This window comes from Ursus americanus, chromosome 5 (assembly GCF_024610735.1).
Source record: "Ursus americanus isolate L20-20 chromosome 5, mUrsAme1.1.p, whole genome shotgun sequence".
NCBI lineage: Eukaryota > Metazoa > Chordata > Mammalia > Carnivora > Ursidae > Ursus > Ursus americanus.
In genome coordinates, this window is record NC_142131.1 from 22,110,926 (window position 1) to 22,134,354 (window position 23,429).

Below are 23,429 nucleotides of genomic sequence, written 5' to 3' on the forward strand. Positions count from 1 at the left end.
TATCAGTTTTGAGAATCATGTAATTTTATCCTTGTGATAAGGTCTAAGAGCAATTTCTACAACACTTATAAGCCAGGAAAGTATCTAAGTAAGAGAAGGGCAAATCAAATTGACTGGATCCCAAGACAAGAGACTTTTCTCTAGAATATATCAATTATGGAAAACTCTTTAAATAACTTTTTTTTATAAAAGTAAATGATTTTGTCTCCTGACATACTTGATCATGCAGACAGAGGTACGTGTAGCTGAAGAGTTGTTAATTCTCAAGTCAGAGTTTCAAAAGAACAGTCATAGAACTGTGAGTTATAAGAAATGAGGAAACCTATGTTGTCCTGGTAAAATACTATAATACAGTAAGAACTTTATTTTTATGCAGACGTTTAGGTCTTTTTACCATTACAGCAAGGTAGTTTTTTATTTGAATTCAGGTTAGTGAATATATAATGTAGTTTTGGTTTCAGAAGTAGACTTTAGTGATTCATCACTTACATATAACACCCAGTCAACTAATGAATCATTGAACACTACATCAAAAACTAATGTACCTAACAGTGGCTAACTGAACATAAAACAAAAAAAAAAAAAAAAAAAAAACAACCACCCAGCACTCATCCTAACAAGTGACCTCCTTACTGCCCATCATCCATTTAGCCTATCCTCCCCTCCAGCAACCCTCGTTTTTCTCTATAGTTAAGAGTCTCTTATGGTTTGTCTCCCTCTCTTTTTTTATCTTATTTTTTTCCTTCCCTTCCCCTATGTTCATCTGTTTTGTTTCTTAAATTCCACATAGGAGTGAAATCATATGGTAATTGTCTTACTCTGACTGACTAACTTCATTTAACATAATATACTCTAGTTTCATCCATGTTATTGCAAACGGCAAGATTTCATTCTTTTTGGTGGCTGAGTAATATGCCTAATATTCCATTTTATATATTTTGATATATAATATAGATATAATCACCTCTCCCGTAACCATTCATCAGTCAATGGACATTTGGGCTCTTTCCATAATTCGGTTATTGTCAATAATGCTGCTATAAACACTGGGGTACATGTGCCCCTTTGAATCAGCATTTTTATATCCTTTGGGTAAATACCTAGTAGTACAATTGCTGGGTCATAGGGTAGTTTTATTTTTAACTTTTTGAGGAAACTCCATACTGTTTTCCAGAATGTCTGCACCAGTTTGCATTCCTTCCAACAGTGCAAGAGGGCTCCCCTTTCTCCACATCCTCACCAACATCTGTCGTTTCTTGAGTTGTTACTTTTAGCCATGCTGACAGATGTGAGGTGTTATCTCATCATGGTTTTGATCTGTATTTCCCTGATGATGAGTGATGTTGAGCTCTTTTAATGGGTCTGTTAGCCATCTGGATTTCTTCTTTGGACAAATGTCTGTTCATGTCTTCTGCCCATTTCTTAACTGGATTGTTTGATTTTTGGGTGTTGAGTTTGATAAATTCTTTATAGATTTCAGATACTAACCCCTTATCAGAGTCATCTACAAAAATCTTTTCCCATTCCATAGGTTGCTTTTCAGTGTTGTTGATTCTTTCCTTTGCTGTGCAGAAGATTTTTATCTTGATGAAGTCCCAATAGTTCATTTTTGCTTTTGTTTCCCTTGCCTCTAGAGATGTGTCTAGTAAGAAGCTGCTATAGCAAAGGTCAAAGAAGTGTGTTCCCTTCTAGGATTTTGATAATTTCCTGTCTCACATTTAGGTCTTTCATCCATTTTGAATTTATTTTTCTGTATGGTGTAAGAAAGTGGTCCAGTTTCATTCTTCTGCATGTTGCTGTCCAGTTTTCCCAACACAGGTATGGACTTTTCATTCTCATTACTAGCAGCTGAAGAAAGGAGATAAAAAGACTTCAAAATGACAAAGGACATGATAAACTGAATTTGAAAGAAATTGGAGCAATAAAATATCCTAAACCATGTCCATATTACATGATATCCAAAATTTCTGAAAAACTGCCTTCTCCCTTTTCATCCTAGATTATAAGCTTCAGACTTATTTGACCAACTTGTCTGAAACTGACAGTTGGCTTGGTGATGTCTGGACACTCTAAATCATTTTTACAATGCCAGTGTACTATCAGTTAGCATGAGGTGACCTTTACCAGAACAAAATCTTCCTGCCTATGTCTCAGCAAATGTTGACAGAAGTATGTGAGAACAAGAGTGATAATAAGATTTATCATATTGAGGCACTGGGTAATAGGAATTCTTCTATAAATTAACAACCCCAGTTGACATTATTTGTGCATTTGTGCAAATGCCAACACAGCCTAACATCTGTCCTGTCAGACAAAAAAAGACACAACTCATTTGATACAGTTAGTGCCCCCCTCATTTCTGAAAAGGTCACTTGCTCTTTAACCTGCTATACATGATTAAACTAGCTTCCAGCAAATAACAATACCAGAAACTAAGGCCTACTATTCAGATGATACTGACAGTAAAAGTACCATTTGTGTCATCTTCTAAATAAATTGTTTCAGAATGTGAAAGCCCCAAATATTTACCAGTACAATGTAACAACTAATACTATTAGCACTCCATACATAAACACATGAATAAAGAACCTTTATACATTTAACATTTTATGCTATTTTATTCTTTATTTCCAGAATGGGTTCTCTTTCACTTGAAAATATTTCATATTCCTACGTAATTCCCATGAATTTCTTCTAGTAAGCCCTGTTTTATTCCCTTCAGCAATATAGATGATATGTGAATCTGGTGACTCTGAGATGTGGCCCTTACAATATGGAATAAAACACTTTTTGTCTAATTTCTAATGAGTTGGATATTTTTACTTCATATAAAGGAGTATGTATCTTTCTAGGAATAAAAGGGAAGAGCATTATAATCTTCCTTCTATCAAACTTGCCAACTTAAGTTTGTCCTCCAGCAAAAAAACAAAAAATACAAAAACAACTCTGATGGTGGCTATATAGACAAAAAATGTGATTTGAAATCATGTATTCAACATATCTTGATGATGTTGTCTGTGTAGACCTTTGAGGTAAGTAATGCAAAGATGTATCAGACCCAGAAACTTCTCTTAGTTCACAGTTTAGTAAACGAGCCAAGAAAATGTAAAGATGTATCAGACCCAGAGTTTTCCTTTAGTTCATAATTTCATAAAGGAGCAAAGAAAGGCATATTAAGTAGCTTTGATGTTAGGTGGAAAGTGGTTTTTTACAAAGCCATAAGGAGTAATCAAAACAAAAAAGTTATCACCTATGGATAGATCAATGGAATAAAATATATAGTCTAGAAATAGAACCATACACATATGGTCAATTGACTTTCAACAAAGTTACAGAGACAGTTCAATGAAAAAGTCCAATCTTTCCAACCAAAGGAACCTTGACTCACGCACAAAATTAACTCAAAATGAGTAATGCACCCGAATGTAAAACTAAAAACTACAAAACTAGAAGAAAACAAAGGAGAAAATAATTATGGGTTTAGCAAGCATTCTTTAGATATGACACCAAAAGCACAGTCCATAAAAATACGTATAAGCTGATCTTCGTAAAAATTTAAAAACTTCTGGCCTCTGAATAAAAACTAAGAAATTAAAAGTACAAGCCACAGACTTAAAAAAAATATTTGCAAAACATGTATCTAGTAAAGGACATGTATTCAAAATATTTAAGGTACTCTCAAAACTCAATAAGAAAATAAACAACCGCCCCAAAAAAGAAAAAGAAAATAAGCGACCCAATAAAAAAAAATATGCACAAAGATTTGAAGACAGGGAACCACAGAAGATACATGGATGACAAATAGGCACAAGAAAAGATACTCAGCACCCTTAATCATTAAAGAAATGCAAATTAAAACTATAATGAGATACCAATATACAGCCATCAGGATGCCAAAAATTAAAAACAAAACAAAAACCAGACAATTCCAAGTGATTTTAAAAATATAGAGCAATTGCAACTCTCAAACACTGATATAAGAATGCAAAATAGTTCAAAAAATAGTTTGACAGTTTTTTATAAAGTTAAAACTTACACTTACCATACAACCCATAAATCCCACTCTTAGATATTTATTCAAGAGAAAGGAAAGCTTAGGTTTACATAAAAATCTGTATATCAGTGTTTACAGTGGCTGTATTCATCATATCCAAAAAGTGGAAATGATCCAAATGACTTGTGAATGTATGAAGAAATTGTACCTTTACACAATGGAATAATATTCAGCAAGCAAAAGTAATAAACTAGCGATTTACAATACATATTACATAAATAAATATCAAATGCACCATGTTAAGTGTATGAAGCCAGACTCAAGACTAAATACTGTCTGATTTCATTTATGTGACATTCTGAATAAGCAAAACTATAGGGACAGAGAACCGGTGAGTCAGGGTCTGGGGGTAAGGAGGAGATGATTCCTGTAGAGGGGATTTCTGAGGGATGAAACTTCTATACCTTGATTGTGGTGGCTATAGGACTACATGCATTTGTCAAAACTCATAGAACTGACACTTTTTGAAAAGGGTGTTGTGTTGTGAGTTCGGAGGAAGGAGGAAACCGCAACTGATCAAGAAAAATTACGTGGAACATTACGCAATGGCAGTAAGGGCAAGTTATGGATGGAAAAGCCCTGACGGAGGAAGCTGCAGGGATCAGAGTGAAAAGCAGTACTAAGGAACTGGGGAACCCCGGCTAATACAAAACTGCAGGAAGTCTTGGCTGGCATGAAAAAGAAGTTAGCCTGTCTATGATACCCTGGTAAACACTGGAGAATTTTCACATGGAAATGACATACATTTGTCCTCAGGAAGAAGAAATAAGTTAACATTTCTCAAATGGCTTGTGCATCAGAAATTCTATTTCTGGTTTAGTTAATAGGAGCAATGGCTGAGAAATATGCTTTTTTAACAGAACCTTAGACCTCATCCCCAGCTAATTCTAGTGTGGTTTATCCAAGAAACTGAAAAAAAAAAATATTGTGACTTTTTTTCAACCAATCAAGTAGTTTCGTTCATTGTTTGACCAAAAATCCTAAGACCTTCTCTCCACCATCTGGGTCCTTACAGGTAAGAGGTTCAGGAAATCATCTGCAGCTTCATCCCTCAAATGCTACTGGCCCTTTGAGCAGAAGGAGCCACTGGAGCAGTGGTCACCAAAAATCAACATATTTTTGGTGACTACTATATGCGTATAGACAGCTTACATTTATTTCTGAGGGTGTCTGATGTGATGGAAAGAATGCTGAAATCAGAGTTGTGAGACCTCAGTCAGTATCTTGCTATTGACTGTGTGACTCTGAAGCATCTACTAAACTTCTCAGAACCTAAAGTTATCAACAGTGTGCATGTATATTAAAATGCCTACCCTCTCAGCCTCAGGGTGACTTAGAGGTTCATAAGAAATCTTGTTTGTGAAAAGCTCTTTGAAATAATCTACCAAGTGCTATACAAATGTGAGACATTTTAATCCCTTTGGGTTAAATCATTAAATCTCTAGACAACTCTATTTAAATGCAAATATGTTGTATAAGAAGGTATAACATTAGCACATATATTAGAGTTTTAGCTATGCATTAGAGTACATGTTTTTTTTTTTTTCACAAAAATTTGACAATGAAGAAATGGGTGGTAGGGCCATTACATTTTAATAGGAGAGGGGAAGAAACTATACAGGAGGCAAAACTTCACTTCTACCTTCTTAGGGTCTCTGGTTGGGCCTGAGAATTAAGCTGACATAAGATAGGTTGACAGGAGAAAAACATACAGATTTTATACAAGTTTTGCATGATACAGGAGCCCTCACAAGGAAATGAAGAACTGAAGAAGTGGTAAAAGCTAAATGTCTTCTATTCTGGGTTGAAGAAAGAGAAGCAATAGTAGAAAAGTAACTAAAATACATGGGGAGGCTAACAGCAGATGAGTATTATAGTAAGATGTTCTTTTTTTTTTTTTAAAGATTTTATTTAAAAATCTTTTTAAAATCAGAGAGAGAGACAGCCAGTGAGAGAAGGAACACAAGCAGGGGGAGTGGGAGAGGAAGAAGCAGGCTCCCAGCCGAGCAGGGAGCACGATGCGGGGCTCGATCCCAGCATCCTGGGATCACGCCCTGAGCCGAAGGCAGACACTCAACGACTGAGCCACCCAGGCGCCCCTCTAGTAAGATGTTCTTGTACAGAATTCTCTCAGCCTTGAGTCCCCATCTATGGTAATGAGAATGTTTCTTTCCTCCTGGTATAAAGAGGAATCTTGCACATGGGAGTTTTATCTACTGCTTTTAGGAAGAAAAGACAGGTCGAAACACTCTTCTTACGCTTGCATTTTTTAAAGTACTCAAAGTAATTCTATGGCATATTCTGGGATGGCATATATGTCTGCTACTATTCAGAATCATATAGAAAGGAAGAATAAGAGAGTTAGGAAAAATTCAGTGCATGGATCTGAAGGTAGGTCGTAGGAAAGTTTAACAGTGTGAGGTCCAGAAGTGCACATGAAAGGCTCTGAAAGCCAATGGGCTTACTTTGAGGTCTTGCCTAGGCTTGGTTCTGATTCCTCAGGGGAAAAATGTCTTTGCCAAAGGCATATCTTTTTCTTTTCCTAGAGGCAACAGTGAAGGGAGTAATAGACATAGCTGAACAAGCTATTTGCAACCTCTTTCTGTGTGTGTGGTGTGTGCATCTCACATATACATGCATCTGGCACAAGGAATGCTGTGTGGATATACCAAACTGTGCGGAACACAAAGCAGCATCCCTACTAGTTTGGAGAGACCACTGTGTGTATGAATCCCCCACTTCTTTACATGCCCTCGGGTCTTACATTTAGATCCTAGTGTACTGAGGGGAGAAATGGAACCTTACACAGTTTCTTTAGACCCTCGCAATAAAATGAACTGGGCTATGACATTGCCAGAAAAGAACATGCAGGTACCAGGTTAGATGCTCAAAGACATTAAGACCCCAGAAAATGGGAAAAGGTCAAACCTGGCCCTGTAGGTTACTTGCACATACCCAATTCCATTCTCCCCTCTCTTGCAATTCCAGGTTGAAGGCTCTTCTGCCACAGGAGGAAAGTTAGAGCCCTGGAAGTCCCACATATAAATAGGGAAGGCAATGCCACAGCTTAGGGAAGTAGGCTCCTCTGACATGCATTTAAATCACTTAGATGGTTTGGTAGTTCCTTGGCTTAAAGGCAGTCAATTGTGTTGACCCTTGGGGTTTACGTGAGCTTCTCAATTACAAAGACAGCACTTTCACCTTTGGGATCCCCAGCCTTGAAAACTGCTGTAGGCTCTCCGATCTCTCATAACTTGCCCAAATAGGAGCCAGCTTCCTCTGAGGTGCATTAGAACTTCCCCTGGGCATTTCCACCTGCCATCCATAAAGCTAAACAAACAAGAGCTGTGAGAGGAATACAAGAAAATCATAGAAAAATAATCTTGTTTCAACAACAATAATCTTGTTTCAACAGCCTATCTGGACTGTTATTCAATCACTGTCAAAGGAGAAATGAGTTCCAAATGTAGAATTAATTTTACATAAAGCCTTCTGTACTTGTCTCCATATTCATATCCGACATTTGGCAGTAAGACACAAATTCATCTCTTTAGAACTCATCTTCTTTCTTTTAAACATTAATTAATGAATGGAAAATTTCTGAAAAGTAGAACATCCCCATGACAGCAAATGCAAAATGTGCAAAAGGAGGTACAGAAGGAAAAGAGAAGCTTCTCTTTCATCCTAGCCCCCAGTCACCTGTTCCTTTTCTAGAAGCGAACTCTTAGCAGTTGCAGAGACAGTCTTCATATATAAACATGTGTGAGTATATCCTTTCGTTTTTTTTCAAGTTGTATGTTATAGATTTTCTTTTCACCTTGCTTCCTTGCTGTATCTGTATCTCTCTATCTCTGTGTTTCTATATGATAACCATTTTTGTCTCCTATGTGAACTACATATAAATTTCTTTTTAAAAAAAGATTTTATTTATTAATTTGACAGAGAAAGAAAGCACAAGCAGGGAGAGTGGCAGGCAGAGGGAGAGGGGGAAGCAGGCTCCCGGCTGAGCAGAGAGCCAAACGTGGGCTCCACCTCAAGACCCTGGGATCATGATCTGAGCCAAAGGCAGACACTTTGCCAACTGAGCCACCCAGGTGCCCCTTACATATAAATTTCTCATATTATTTTTAATAGCTGCATTGTGTTTCTTTGTGTGGCTGTAGCATAATTTCTTTAACTGAACCCTTATTCATAGTCACTTACATTGTTATGAAGCTCTTATATTACAACACTGAATATCTTTGTGGCAATATAATTTCACTCAAGGGCAAGAATACACTAGATAAATTCCAAGAAGTGGAACTGCTGGGAAAAAAGAACATGTGTTTTTTATATATGTGGCCGCATTTCCCTCCCTAAATTATTTTACCAATTCAAAATCACACCAATAACATCTAAGATTTCCTATTTCCTTATGTTACTGAACTTTCAGATCTTTGATGATTAGGTATGTTAACATGAGAATTTTAATGTAGCTTTCATATGCTTCCTTCCTAAAATAAGGGAGAGTAAACATCTATTTATATGTTTAAACATCTATTTATATGTTTAAAAACCATTTTGTTTCTTTTCTATGAACTTTCCATTTTTTAACCTGTTTTTTTAATTGTGTTTTTGGTCTTGTTGATTTGTAGGAGCTGCTTTATATTAATTGTTAAGTGTAAGTATTTTTCCTAAGGTTTTTGTCTTTGTTTTCTTGTTTTTGTTTGGGGTTGTTGTCTTTTGATGTTGCTGTCTTTTGCTAAACAGCATTCTTTTTTAATTTTATTGTATTGCCGCATTAACAATTTTTATGACTTTGTGTTATATTTAGAAAGTATTTCCCAATGCCAAATTAATTTTAAAAATTATCTTTTGTCTTTATGGTTTTATATTCTTTACTTATAAATTTCATCTGGAAATTTTTTTTTTTTGTATAAGAAATTAAGGAGGTATCCATAAAAACATTTTCTGTAGAAGTATATCTGGTTGCCTTAACACCAATGTTAAAATAACCCATTTTTCCATGATATGAAATGCTGCTTATATCATAATCATGCTCTCTTATCTATTTGGCTTTATTGCTAGAATTCTATTTTTTTAAAAGATTTTATTTATTTATTTGAGAGAGAGAGTGAGCGAGAGAGAGCACATGAGTGGGAGGAGGGGCAGAGGGAGAGGAAGAAACAGACACCCCACTGAGCAGGGAGCCCCATGCCGGGGCTTGATCCCAAGTCCTTGGTATGACCTGAGATGAAGACAGATGCTTAACTGACTTAATTACCCAGGCACCCTATTACTAGATTTCTTAAATAATGTTTTAACTTCATAATAGGGCTTGCAATCTCAAGTTGGTAATTTGAATTATCTTTCTTCTTTCCTTTCTTCTTTATCCCTCTTATGTGCATGCTCTCCTTCTTTTCCTAAAATACCCTGCTGTCTACAAATGGCTACAGACACATGAAAAAATGCTCAACATCACTCATCATCAGGAAAAACCAAATCAAAACCATGATGAGATACCACCTCACACCTATCAGCATGGCTAAAAGTAACTCAAGAAACAACAGATGTTGGTGAGCATGCGGAGAAAGGGGAACCCTCTTGCACTGTTGGATGGAATGCAAACTGGTGCAGACACTCTGGAAAACAGTATGGAGTTTCCTCAAAAAGTTAAAAATAGAGCTACCCTATGACCCAGCAATTGCACTACTAGGTATTTACTCAAAGGATATAAAGGATTCAAAGGAGCACATGCACCCTGATGTTTATAGCAGCATTATCAACAACAGCCAAATTATGAAAAGAGCCCAAACGTCCATTGACTGATGAATGGATACAGAAGAGGTGGCATGCATACACACACACACACACACACACACACACACACACACACACACACAGAGAGAGAGAGAATATTACTCAGCCATCAAAAAGAATGAAATCTTGCCATTTGCAATGATGTGGATAGAGCTCGAATGTATCATGCTAAGCAAAATAAGTCAGTCAGAGAAAGACAAATACCATATTATTTCACTCATATGTGGAATTTAAGAAATGAAACAGATGAACAAGGGGAAAGGAAAGAATAAAAAGAGAGGGAGGCAAACCATAAGAGACTCTTCACTATGGAGAACAAACTGAGGGTTAATAGAGAAAGGTTTGTGGGGGATGGGTTAAATGGGTGATGGGTATTAAGGAGGGCACTTGCTGGGATGAGCACTGGGTGTTATATGTAAGTGATGAAACACTAAATTCTACTTCTCAAATCAGTATTACCCTACATGTCAACTAACTAAAAATTAAATTAAACCTTGAAGAAAAAAAAAACTTTCTGAAAGCCCTATTTGACATCATGTTCTATACCCAAGAATAGCACCAAAGGGGACTACATAACATCAATATGAGAAAACAATTACAAATTGTTTAAAATTTCAAATTGATTAAAATAACACTTTTACTACAAAATACACGTACAACTCGTTTTTTAGAATGGAAAGATTTAAAAATAAAGTATAAGAATGAACCCCTATGCTTCACAATTACACAACCTTTGAACATTCATCAATTTCTCATATGTTGTTATTTTCCTTTTCTTTTACTGTCAGAATATATTAAATAAAATTATAGACACCATATCATTTCTTCTATAAATACTTAATATGTCTCTCTAATGGAGAAGAATTTTTAGAAATATAATCAAAGGACCATTATCATACCTAACAAAATTAGCAATAATTATTTTGTATCAGCCAACATCCAGTCCATGTTCCCAACTTCCTTCCCCATTGTCTCAAAAACATCTTTTTATAGTTCATTTACTTGACTTTGAATCCAAACAAGTCCTATACATCACATTTGAATGACTTCTGTCTTAAGTTTCTTTTAGTTCATAAGACTTTCCTTCTTTCTATACTAGTTCTCATTAAGGACCCTCCCCTACAAGGTCATTCCTTTTAAATCAGGTCATTTGTCCTATTGGATTTCTCACACTATATATTTGATTGATACGTTTGTGAATTAATTTAGCATATTTGTTTAGACTTATTTTCTATATATAGTGGTTGGAACTTATTTTCTATATATAAGCTTGATTAGATTCAGAAATTCAGGTTTTATTTTATTCTATTTTATTTTATTTTATTTTAGGTAAAAACACATAAGTGGTTCTATGTGCTTCTTATTGTATTACATTGGAGACACATAATACCTGATCTTCCTACTTTTTGTGATACTCAGAGTGGTCAAGAAATCCAGTTTCATCCATTATAAAGTTGCTATCAACCATTTACCTCATGGTTTTAGCAGCCACTGATGATTGCTATCTAGATCAGTTATTGTATTAGGGTTTGTAAAATGGAGATCTTCTAATTCTATTATTTCTTATCTATTTATTAATTACATTTCTTCTATACATCTCTGTTAATATGATCAATATAAAACACGTATTTCCCCAAATACCTTTATTATATTTTTACCTCATCAAAAAACAAAAGACAATTATTCAAAATAATGGCAATAATTTTATAGTAGGAAATAAAGAAACAAGTAGGTTTTTAGTTGTCCTTTACTGGAAAACAACAACAACCACTTAATTTCCTGGAGCACATAACTATACTATAGTCAAAAAGAACAATAACCACTTAGGACACATGTGTAAAAATGTGTAATATTAGAAAATTACATGAGAATACAATGATATAATGCAATATTAGACATTTAAACAAAAAATTTGTTTGTTAAAATTTTTACTAATTTTCATTAATATAAGCCCTCACTGAAATATAATTAACTGAAGACAAAGATTTTTGTCTATTTTGTTCAGGGCTGGATTTGCAAGACCTAGAAAGATGATTGACATCATAGGCTCTTGGTAAATATTTATTGAATCCATATTGAATTAATGAGTGAGATAATTTCAATAAGTAAGTAGTTAACAGTAATTACATCAAACAATAAGAGAATGAAGGGGAAAATCCATTCTGGTTATTTGTGGCAACAGTTAATAGTTCACCACTGTGAGTTAAGAACTCATATTAGAAATCTGTGTGTGTTACCATATGTAAAATTTAGTGGCTTTAAATTATTTACCTACTTCCCTTGCTCATAAAGCACAACCGTCTCTGGGTTGAAGAATCAGTGGCATAATTTTTATTGCTCCCATTAGTAGCCTCTAATCCTATTTTTCTAGTCAAAAGCAATTTCAAATTAAGCATCCTCCATGCTTAACAAATACTTGTTGGATGGATGAATACAAAATTTATTCATGTACTGTGGTTGCTGATAAGATATGTACCCAAGTTTTCTCTATAAAAAAGGAACGTTCTAAGATTTCTTGCTATTTTACTTAATTATACTATTACTAGGATGGGGATAAATATATTCAAAAATCCCTTTTGAAGGCACAATCTTAAAAAAATCTCATGATGTCACATATATTTTATAAAGAAAGAAAAATGCCCTTGCTTTAGAAATACTGGTCTACTGATTCCCCTCCAGCTTCTCTGTTAACTCTTTCTCTTTTTATGTGTCTCTTCTTCTTTTCATCTCTTACATGTAAGGGATAATGTTCATTGTTTCTCCTTTAGTGAATTCATTGACTTTTACATGTCAACAAAGAGTTACTTAATTTTTAAATTTTTTTTAAAAAGTTTTATTTACTTAAGTTATCTCTACACCCACCATGGGGCTTGAACTTATAACCCCAGGATTGCTGCTCTTCTGACTGAGTCAACCAGATGCCCCAAGAGTTACTTAAATTTTTATCTGTCTCTCACACACATGCACTCACACAAACTGTATCACCAGTTCTGACCTATTTCCTGTGCTCTGGGTCTGCATTTCCAGTTGCACAATGCTTCAAACATGTCTAAAGCCAAGTCCCAAACAGAATTCCAAAATAATTCCACTGTATTCTATAGACATTACTATTTCTGTCAATGATACCATTTTCTTAGTCTCTCAAGCTTAAAACCTTGTTATCACCCTAATCTTCTTGATACATTTGCCATCCACCTACAATTAATCACTAAATCCCATTGGTTTGACTTCCTTAATCTCTTGAATTGGTCTCTTCTGTTCCATTCCCATGATCCCTTCTCTCATTACCTCTCAGCTGAATTATCATAATAGCCTCTTAATTGGTCTTCAGTCTTTCCCTACTCCAATTTTGTCTTCTGCTACAAATTAATCTTCCTAATGCACAACTCTAAGTACATCACCTTGCCGCTCACAAAACCCAGTAGTTTCCATCACTTAGAGGATTAAGTATAAACTATTTTGATTGAGATATATGAACTTTGTCTGAATCTTCCATAACATATGCCCCAATGCCCAGCCAGAGTGAGTTATTTCCTACTTCCCAAAAGAACTCTAGAATTACCTGCCTCTATTTCTTTATATTTCTCTCCATCTGGAATATTCGCATTCCACAGCCCTTTTCTTATCCTTGTCCATAAAAAATACCCTCAAAACACTGCACAAATGTCCTAGGCTTCCTGAAGACTTTTTATTCATGCTTTTATCATATTGCATTCTCTCTCTTTTCTGAATGTTTACAACACTTTGTAATTTCTTCTCTTAGAACAATTATCACATGTGACTTTATATTGTGATGACTCGTATACTTACTGGATATCCCCTTTAGGAAAGAAGACAAGTTTTTAAATCTATTCACATTCTTTTCTCCTCACTCACAAGACATGATATAGTATTTTGCATACTGTAAAGCCTTACAAGTATATGTTCAATTAACTTCAAGAGGTGTTTGTGGTAATTCTGAAAAATCAGCTATACTACTTCTACATTGACAGAAACAGCCCTGCTAAAATGGCTACTGTGCTGACATCAGCCAACTGTTACCCAGCATTGACTCAGAGAAGGGCAGTAAAGTCAAAATGTACAGTAATGTTCATTTTGAAAACTTAAAAGACAGGAACTATGCTTTCTGCTTCCTTTTTTCACATCACATAGAAGCTAATATGATGCTAACCATACTGTGACTAATATATTCTTGATAATTTATATAAACTATAGTATTTGTTTCCAAAATTCCTCAAATAATAACAAAAGATTCACTATTTTGAAATCAACTAATCAAAGTCCTCAAGTATCCAAATTTGGTTTTTAATCCTCTAAGGAGAATCACTAAAGTCATAACAAAAAAAGTTAATTTTAGCAATTAAATTGCTGTAAATAACCTCCAAGTAGTAGGTATACACAAAGCCAAATCTCTAACATTTTTCTGTCTACTATTCCTTGGTCTTCTGTCATCCTGCTACACATGAGGACTGTTGTGCATAATGACTATCCTGGGGTACTGCCAGACCCTTCTTTATCAAAGACAGATCTGTATTCTGTCTACTCTAATCATAAAGCAAATATGTAAGACATTTTATTTATTTTATTTTATTTATCTTTAAGTAAACTCCACCCCCAACGTGGAGCTCAAACTCACAACCCTGAGATCAAGAGTTACATGTTCTACTGACTGAGCCAGCCAGGCACCCCTACTTTAGACATTTTAGATTTTCAAAAGCACACATTCACACTGAAAAGTGTTTATGAATAATAGAGTTAAAGAGACACTACAAATCATCTCTATGAATTCAAGTTACAATGACTTAGTAAAAAATTAAAACAATACCAATCTCTAATTCAGAGCTTCCTACCATCCCTACCAGAGTTGGAGTGGTGGGAAGCCTTAAAAATTTAAAACCTCTATAGTTGTTTGGTGCCACCAAATGAACAGAAGTTATTGGGTAAGGCATCTCAGTTATTTATAATGGTTCTAGGAATGGATGGTTATATAAACACTTATGATGTGCTTAAGAATGACATACCTCAGGGACACCTGGATGGCTCAGTAGGTTAAGCATCTGACTCTTGGTTTTGGCTGAGATCATGATCTTAGGGTTATGGGATCCGGCCCTGCCATGGGCTCTCTGCTCAGCAGGGAATCTGCTTGAGGATTTTCTCTCTCCCTCTCCCTCTGCCCCTCCCCTGCTGGTTCTCTCTCTTTCTCAAATAAATAAATAATTTTTTTTTTTTTTTTAGAAATGACATACTTCAGTTATAAAGCTGTGGTAGGTAAAACTGCAGGTCTATGGTGAGAAGGTTGAGCTCTCTCCCCTCCACTGGATATCTTGAGAAAGGAAGGATAATTGGATTAAACAAACATTGATGAAGTGTGACTTAGGGAAATAAATAGGAAGAATTCTGCTCTACTGTTGTCTCATTTTCCTTCCTCGTTTCACCCTTAACTAATTGGAAGTACATCTGGCAAAACATCTACCTTCTGTGGGCCTCAGTGTCTTCTTACGCTATACAAGGAAGTTGAACTATTTGATCATTGGCCCATCCTGCTTTCTTTCTCTTAGGGAGAAACAGTCAATGAACTCATAATTAGTAATATAATTTCAGATAATAAGTGCCATGCAGAAAATAAAGGGGGCCCAAAGAGTGACTAGGAGTAAGGAGGTGACATTTAAGCTGAACTGAGGCATATGAAAATGTGGGGGAAAGTATGCTAGAGAGAACACGGAATGCAAAAACCCCAAGGCAGGAAAAAGGCCACCATGGAGGCTGGGGTAGTAATAGGAAATGACATTGGGGAGGTGAGTTTATGGTAAAGAGTTTGAATTTGAGTTTACTACTATTGATAAAGGTAGCCATTAAAGAATTTGATGCTAGAAAGTGATCTGATCTGATGTAAGCTTTAAGACATTACCTGAGGAGTTATGTGGGGAATAGACTATAGAGAAGCAAGAGTGGGAGCAGGTAAGGCAGAAGGATGAGGATGGTGATATGGACTAGGGCTTCAGTAGTGAGCCAATGGTGAGAAACAATTAGACCTAAAACTATGTTTAGGAGAGAGCAAACACAAGATTTGCTAAGGGATTGGATGTGGGATGTGAGGAAAAAAGACAGGTAAGGATGCCTAATTATTGATGTGTCAAATACATGGTTTTATCTATTGTGATAAATTAATATATGGACTTGTTGGTAACTTGCAACAATTCAGTTGTATATGTGGCTGGATTTCAGTGGAGATGTCAAGATTGAAAATGGAGAGTTGGGAGACCTCAGCTTACAGATGGTACTTAAAACCATGGGACTGGATAAAATCTTGAATGCTCTCACATTTACCTTTTTATTATCTACCTGCAGAAAAATTGGATCAGGTACATTAAGTAATTCTTATTAAATTACTTGCCATGGTATTCCGAAGTTTTTTTTTTGTGCTAATTTAATGAAGCGATACAGATAAGGAGAGAAGCTATGAAGTGTGCTTCTGAAAATACATGGTTTCAGTTGTACCTTAATTTAAGACTTCACTGTTGGTATTTTATGACCACGCAGTATTTTCCAGGCATATCTTCACCTAATATTTTCTTTGTCCAAATGAAAGGGAAGACACAAGTTTTATCATCTAAATTTACTTTGATTGTATCCCATTACCATTTAGTTTCTGATCTATCCAAAGCCAATTGATTTCCAATTAAGAACAAAGTTTTCTTTAATTTTAAATCCATTTAATTAATTGTTTTAATTCCAAACTTAACAGAGTTGCAGGAAAAGCCTGGTTTAAAGTTTACTCTTAATGAAGAAAACAGAAGATTGCAGAAACTGGAAACATAAGCTTCTATTGTTAACAATAAGTTCTTTCTCTTTTATAATAGAATCTTGAGTTGCACCCCTAATTCCCCCTTTTTGTTAGGATTCTAAGATAAACATTTAAGTCTGCTTTACATAAATGGTATGAAAGACAAAGGTTTAATTCCTTAATAGACAAAAGTCTTTATAAATCAATAAGTAAGTAAATAATGATGCATATCCCAACAACAACGAAAATTATACAAAGGATAGAATTAGGAAGTTTACGTTAAAAAGATGCCTAACCTCAATTTATGCCCATTGTACTTGGATCTTATTTTAGAATAATAGAGTCTAATTTTGAGAAATCTGCCACATAATTCTGTAACTTTCTGTAACTGGTCATACATTTCACTTTCCTTAGCTCCCTCAACTATTAATCTGAGTCTGCGTTGTCCTCCTCATTCATCTCTGGTTTTAATCCTGCTCAGCAGAATCACTTTAGATCTAAGCTAAGGAAAGTGAGGCAGTAGAAGTAGGAAATATTGCTGGTCTTAATTATCAATCACCAATTCCGAGCTCTTTCCTGCATTTTGACTTTTTTTTGATACATTTTCTAAATCTTCATTTTGCTCTTATTTTCCCACTTTCTGATTAATCTACCTTTTGAAATTTGTTTTCAGTATTTATTCTTACAGTCCCTTCTGCATCACTTTATATAACAAAATGTTTAAGGCTTTCTTGAAATTTCCCAAAGGGATGGGGTGCCCGAGTGGCTCAGTTGGTTAAGCATCTGCCTTCAGCTTAGGTCATGATCTCAGGGTCCTGGGAGCGAGCCCTGAGTTGTGTTCCCTGCTCAGCAGGAAGCCTGCTTCTCCCTCCGGCGCCGCCCCCCCCCACTTGTGCGTGCACTCTCTCTCTCTCTCTCTCTCTCTCTCTCAAATAAATAAATGAAATCTTAAAAAAAAATTTCCTAAAGGGAAACCCAATTAAAGTTACCACTGAACATTAACTAATATGTAAACATTTCCTTGGAAGGTGGAACAGAAATGTTTTTGAAAATTCATGCCAAGGAAAGGACTCTCAACAATGACATTTTAGCGTTGAAAACTGGCAGTTGCATTTTATAGAGATATTGCTTCTAGCAGGTAACAGGAAAATTGCTCTTAGGATAAAAACATTTCTTTGAAGAATTTCTTAAATTGCCCTTAAATATCCAGAGCTGGGTGTTAGAAGCTCAGAAGCTAAAAACTTATTTTTTCCTCAAAAGGGAATAAAAGATTGATCAGAGTGAGCCTGGCAGTCACGCCAAGTCTGGTTTGAAGAGGGAAGTGAGGCAGTTTCTCGGTAGAAGGCAAGGAGTTAAATGAAGCAATTCTTTCTCTCTCCTCTTTACAAAGGCACTTCCTTGATTTTTTTTTTTTAATTTTTTTAGTTAAATCCTCTTTTGATGCCATTCTACTCTATCACAGTATCATATCCAGTTTTGGCTATTTCTAACTTTTTACCTATGTGATGACTAACATATTTCTTTATTATCTTACCAACAGGATTTAACACTCTTGAACAGACACAGCAACCAATGGACAGAGACATGTGGCAAGAACAAAAGGTTTTAACAATAGCTGGTACAATATTAGGTCCAAGGATGGTCCTCATGTGAACAATAACATTAAAATGTGCTGGACCACATACTGTTCTTCTTTTACACTAGAGTAACCAACATCTAAGACGGCTGATCAACCGTTACCGGGGACCCACTTACTGACAGTGGTGCAGCTCTGACTCAGGCCAGGATCCTGAATTGGCCCCCTCACATGCAGTACAGGCAGGTGCACACCACAGTCCTCAGGTGAGTGCTCCACCTTTGAAGCAGAAGCCACCTTCCCATCAACCCAGCATTTACCCAACTGACAAATCCAGACACTGGCAGCCAGTCTGCATCTCTTGGAGATGTTGTTTTTCTAAAAGGAGATGGATACAGTTTGGCTTTAAAGGACCTACCCTATGTGTCTTCTGCTGAAACTCAGAGCCCAAACTTGGTGCTGAATTGGGTTCCCTTCTGGGCAGCAAACATTTTTTCCATTAAGCTCTCAATTTTTTGTCCCTTAGTCTTTATGTTTCATGTTTGAATTTCTTCCTTTCAGAGTCATAAATTAGTGACAGAATTAGCTAGGTTGATAATTATTGGTTAAAAAATAGACTTTGCAGGGGTGCCTGGGTGGCACAGCGGTTAAGCGTCTGCCTTCGGCTCAGGGCGTGATCCTGGCGTTATGGGATCGAGCCCCACATCAGGCTCCTCTGCTGGGATCCTGCTTCTTCCTCTCCCACTCCCTCTGCTTCCCACTCCCCCTGCTTGTGTTCCCTCTCTCGCTGGCTGTTTCTATCTCTGTCAAATAAATTTTAAAAATCTTAAAAAAAAAATAGACTTTGCAAACAAGGGGTTGATAAAGCATGTCTTGTTATAACAAACTTAAAAGCAACCAAAGCAGGGCTTTCTTTTAGTTTGAAAAGAAATTATTTTTGGAGTTAAGAAACTGTATTAAATTGAATCTCTACCAACCCACTCTCAGATAATAACCCATCAGAAACAGCATTAGAAAAAAATATAAAAGAATGTTGATGGAGTATGTGGGCTGAGAAGACTTGGGTAAAACACAAAATGTATCCATTTGATGCAAAATAGAAATAACTATTAATTTGAACCATTTTTTTAAGTCAAAAGCCAACTCTTCCATCAAAGTGCATTCTACAGCAGAGATGCAAAAATGGACTTCTTTGAAATACTTGAGAAATTGAAGAGACAACTCTGATTTCAATCAAAGCATGAAACTTTTTCTTATAACTTTTTTAGATATTATGCACTTCTGTACCCCAAAATTTATATTCTTAGAAAGATACTCATTGAGGAATGTGGTCCAACATAGCAACATCGGAAGACCCTGAATTCATCTCCTCCCGCAGACACACTGAATCCACACCTACATACAGAACAATTCCTCCTGAAGAAGAATTGAAGGCTGACCAAACAGTTTCTGTACGACAAATGAGAGAGGGACCACACAGAGAAGGGTAGAAGAGATGGAGACACGATATTGATGGAAACCCCATCCCACACATACAACCTGACTTTTGATAAGAAGGGATATCACTGAGGGGCCTGTGCAAGGCTTACCCACTCTGGGGTACGGGGGGAAAAACAATGGTATAAAGGGCAACTAAACTATAAGTGAAGGAAATCCATTTACTAAACACAGATCATCTGCCAAATGGACAGGGAACTGCTGGAACTCACCAGGGTTGGAGGCAGTGGAAAGTGTCATCTTTTTTTACTTTCCCCTCTACCTTGATAAAATATATGGGAACAGGGTCCCAGAGCTCGAGCCAGCCTGGTAAGGCCAAATCAGTGCACCCCAGGCCCCTGGAACACACCAGCTCCAATCATCCCATCCAGGTGGTCCTGGCTTGGTGAGCTCCAGCCCCGCACTGCCCACACCTACTGCAGCTCTACCATCCCACTGAAGCTGCACTGGTATGGCATGCCCCATGACATCCTCAGCTCACACCCACCCCATCTCCAGCCATGCCACCAGAGTGGCCCCAACACAGAGCACCCTGGACTCCCCCACCCCAAACCCACTCAAGTTCCAGCCATCTGCCAGGGAGACCCTGGTGTAGAGGAACCGCAGGAACCCCCAGCCCACACCTACTCCAGCTCCAGCCATCCTGCCAAGGTGACCCTGGCATAGCACACGTTAGGATCCCCAGACTGTGCCTGCACTAACTCCTTGACCAGCCAAGGCAGCCTTAGTGAATGGCACCTGGGACTCTAGCCCATGCCCATTTCAGCTCCAGCTGGTCCTTCAGTGCAGTTCTAAAGAGAAAAAAAGTTTTTAGACCATGGCAACGGGACAAAAAAGAAACTTAGCTCATTTCTCCAAGGACACTTATTGGAAAGAACATGTTCAATTGATTATGTGAATTTAAATATAATCTAAGTGTTTAGTGTATAACCTGTAGGGGTTGTGTGTGTGTGTATGTGTGTGTGTGTGTAAGTGTATCCCTTATCCAAGGACATTTTTTTTGAAGATCAAAACAATGCCTAGGACATTGCCAGAAGAGAGTATTTATTACATGAAAAAACTTATAATTATATGACGACTTAAAACCTTGTCTAATTATTAAAAATGTATTTTTAAAAATCTAAGGATATGGGCATTTTAGGTTTTGACATTCTGGAGTATAATCTGTACAAAACAAAGTCTTAAAATCTCAGTGTTCATAGTGTTAAAAAATCATCTAGTCCCCAAACTTCTATCATATTTGATCCATTCCACAAAATGTCTCATCAAGATTATCCAGTTTCTGCTTAAACAAGTCCAGTGAAAGTTCAAAACATGGATACCTGTATCCAGCAATGTGGTACTTGTTTCATTTTCAGTCTCTGGAAATGGTCAGTTCTCATTATTTGTGGATTCTGTACTTTAAAATGTGCCTATGCACAAAAATTAATCTGTAACCTCAAAATCAATACTTACAGCATTATCACAGCCATTCGTGGACATGCACAAAGCGGCATAAATTTCTTAATTACAGGACATGCTCCCTCCCAGCTGAGGAGAAAAATGACACTCTGCCTTCTTGTTTTACACCTCATTCTGTAAACAAAGGTTCTTTTTGGTAATCTATTTAGAGCTGTGTTTTGGGGGGGTTTTGTTTTTGTTCTGCCTTTCTGTGGGGTTTTTGTTCATGATTTCATTTAAACTAGCCCCCAGTCTTAACGCTGAAGTGCTGTCCAGTATTCCTAGCACAGGCTGTGCTGTACTTTATAGGAGAAAATACAACTGTTAAGTAAGCTCCATTTAGGCAAAAGGTAGAATGCTGTTGGCCATGAGTTCAATGTTAATGACTCAACAATACATATTAAATATGGTAACTTTAAATAGAAACACACATAAGACAAAGTTATTATTGATCAGCTGACAAAAAGTTGTAAACAGTGGCTCACAGGAACCTAACCCTATATTTGTCATAGTAGCAAAGATTCAATATTCACTATTCAACGTTCAGTTTTTGTGGCAACGTTACAGAACATTCACATACTGTGAATCATGAGAATCAACTGCACAAAAAAGCATACCACAAACACCCGGTATAGGAATGAGTACTGAACTTTCCTTTCCTTTGTGTATCTTGGTAGTTTTAAATGACAGTTTGGAACTTTAGATTCTTTCTCACTGTTGAAAGAATGCATTTGATGGTGTCACTTCTAATTTCTAATGAGAAAAAATAATTACAAATCATATTACCTATGATTATTATGCCTACCAACAAGACTTCCGTTGAGCTTTTTTTCCTGTCAAGAATTCTTTTTTGCAAAAAGAGCCATAAAGTAGAGCCCACTGAAGTGAGTTTATAGTTAACCCCCATGGAAGTGACAGAGACACAGCAAAACCATATTAACCCTGGCTAGAAAACGAGTAGTGACATGATAGAGAAATATGATAGGAAGAAGATGTTTAAATCATCGTTGAAATTTGTAATTCCTTATGTTTTTCTAGCATTAGAATTCAATGGAAGTTCTTCAGAAATAGCCTGTACAACCGTCTTTATTCATTTTATCCTGAACGCACATGTAAGGTATTTTGGGTCAGAGACAGATTTTTTAGTAAATTCCTCACAGTAAATAATAAGTACAATTGGGCGACATTTGCTCTAGTCCTTACCTTTAGAGTAGTAAAACGAAAGGCATGTCAATTGTCTTATGTGAGTAGCCAAACACCCATGATAGAGATGAGAAAATTTTATTTTTCCCCTCCCCTTTTGCAAGTAAAATCTCTCCAGGAGCCATATAGCCTCTGCATGTCTCAACTTGTAAGAACATCTACCTAGAGAAGTCAAGTTTCAAGTTTTGGAGATTCATCCCTTTTTGACATGTTAATCCCTACAGAGATACCCCTCCAGACTTCAGGCACTTTGGGGCTTAAACTAGGGACTTAGTCCAAGCTCTACTCAGTTGATCTTCTTGGAAGATAAAAGAAGTTTTATTATCCTTTCAAATTAGAGAGGTTAAATAGACAAATGACTACAGAACCAATTTTCATGATATGTGAGATGCTTTTTACAATCTAAAGAGAAGAGAAAATAAACACTCTCTGACTTATAGTTTTTAAGCTTCTGTTGCCCAAGAACTAGAGCAGGAGCATTGAGAAATCCACAGAAGTTTTCTTTCCCCACACTTATCATGGTCTAGCCTGATAATTCAGGGCTAACCTGAATAATAAAAGAGTTAAGAGACTAATTTGGCTAAAGAAGAGTTTACTTAAATGGAAATAGAAAAGACAAGTCTGAAAAGGTAGCCTGCATATATATGCTTTTGAGAACTAAGAATGTCAGATCAAGGATTTGGTATTATATTCATCCAAAAGCATCATGATGACTTTGGAGACTTTGTTATCCAAAGGTGTCTATACATCCACCAGAGATTTCTAACAAGTGTCTGATACATTCAAATGTGAGGGAGGCTCAAAGCAGTAGTAAATCTGCAGTAAAAAAAAAAAAAAAGAACTTCCCTGGAATAAATTCTGAGAAAGCCATGGTCTTTAGAAAAGGCTGGGGACTCTGACTCCTTGAAGTCTGATACAAATTTACTATAATAACTAAAAGTAACTTAACCACATAGACCTAACCCAGAATGTGCCTAAAGGGGACAAACATCTCCTCAGGCTTGGCTTCTGCTGTCATCTTCACCACACTTTTCTCTTGTGATGACCTCTAGCAGTTGTCATTCAAACCAACTGTA

At 36.4% G+C, this 23,429-nt stretch overlaps 1 long non-coding RNA gene across 2 annotated transcripts; it reads right to left on the reverse strand.

Moving 5' to 3' along the window:
• Window positions 1-582: 582 nt before the first annotated feature.
• On the reverse strand, window positions 583-17,547 carry LOC123791501 (uncharacterized). 2 transcript variants are annotated; one of them, XR_015724450.1, is made up of 2 exons: window positions 15,100-17,547; window positions 583-1,848 (listed from the first exon to the last, which is right to left on the reverse strand). It is a non-coding gene; the product is annotated as an uncharacterized LOC123791501 (long non-coding RNA). The 2 variants fall into 2 exon arrangements; XR_015724451.1 differs by lacking the exon at window positions 15,100-17,547 and adding an exon at window positions 7,256-15,093.
• Window positions 17,548-23,429: the final 5,882 nt, after the last annotated feature.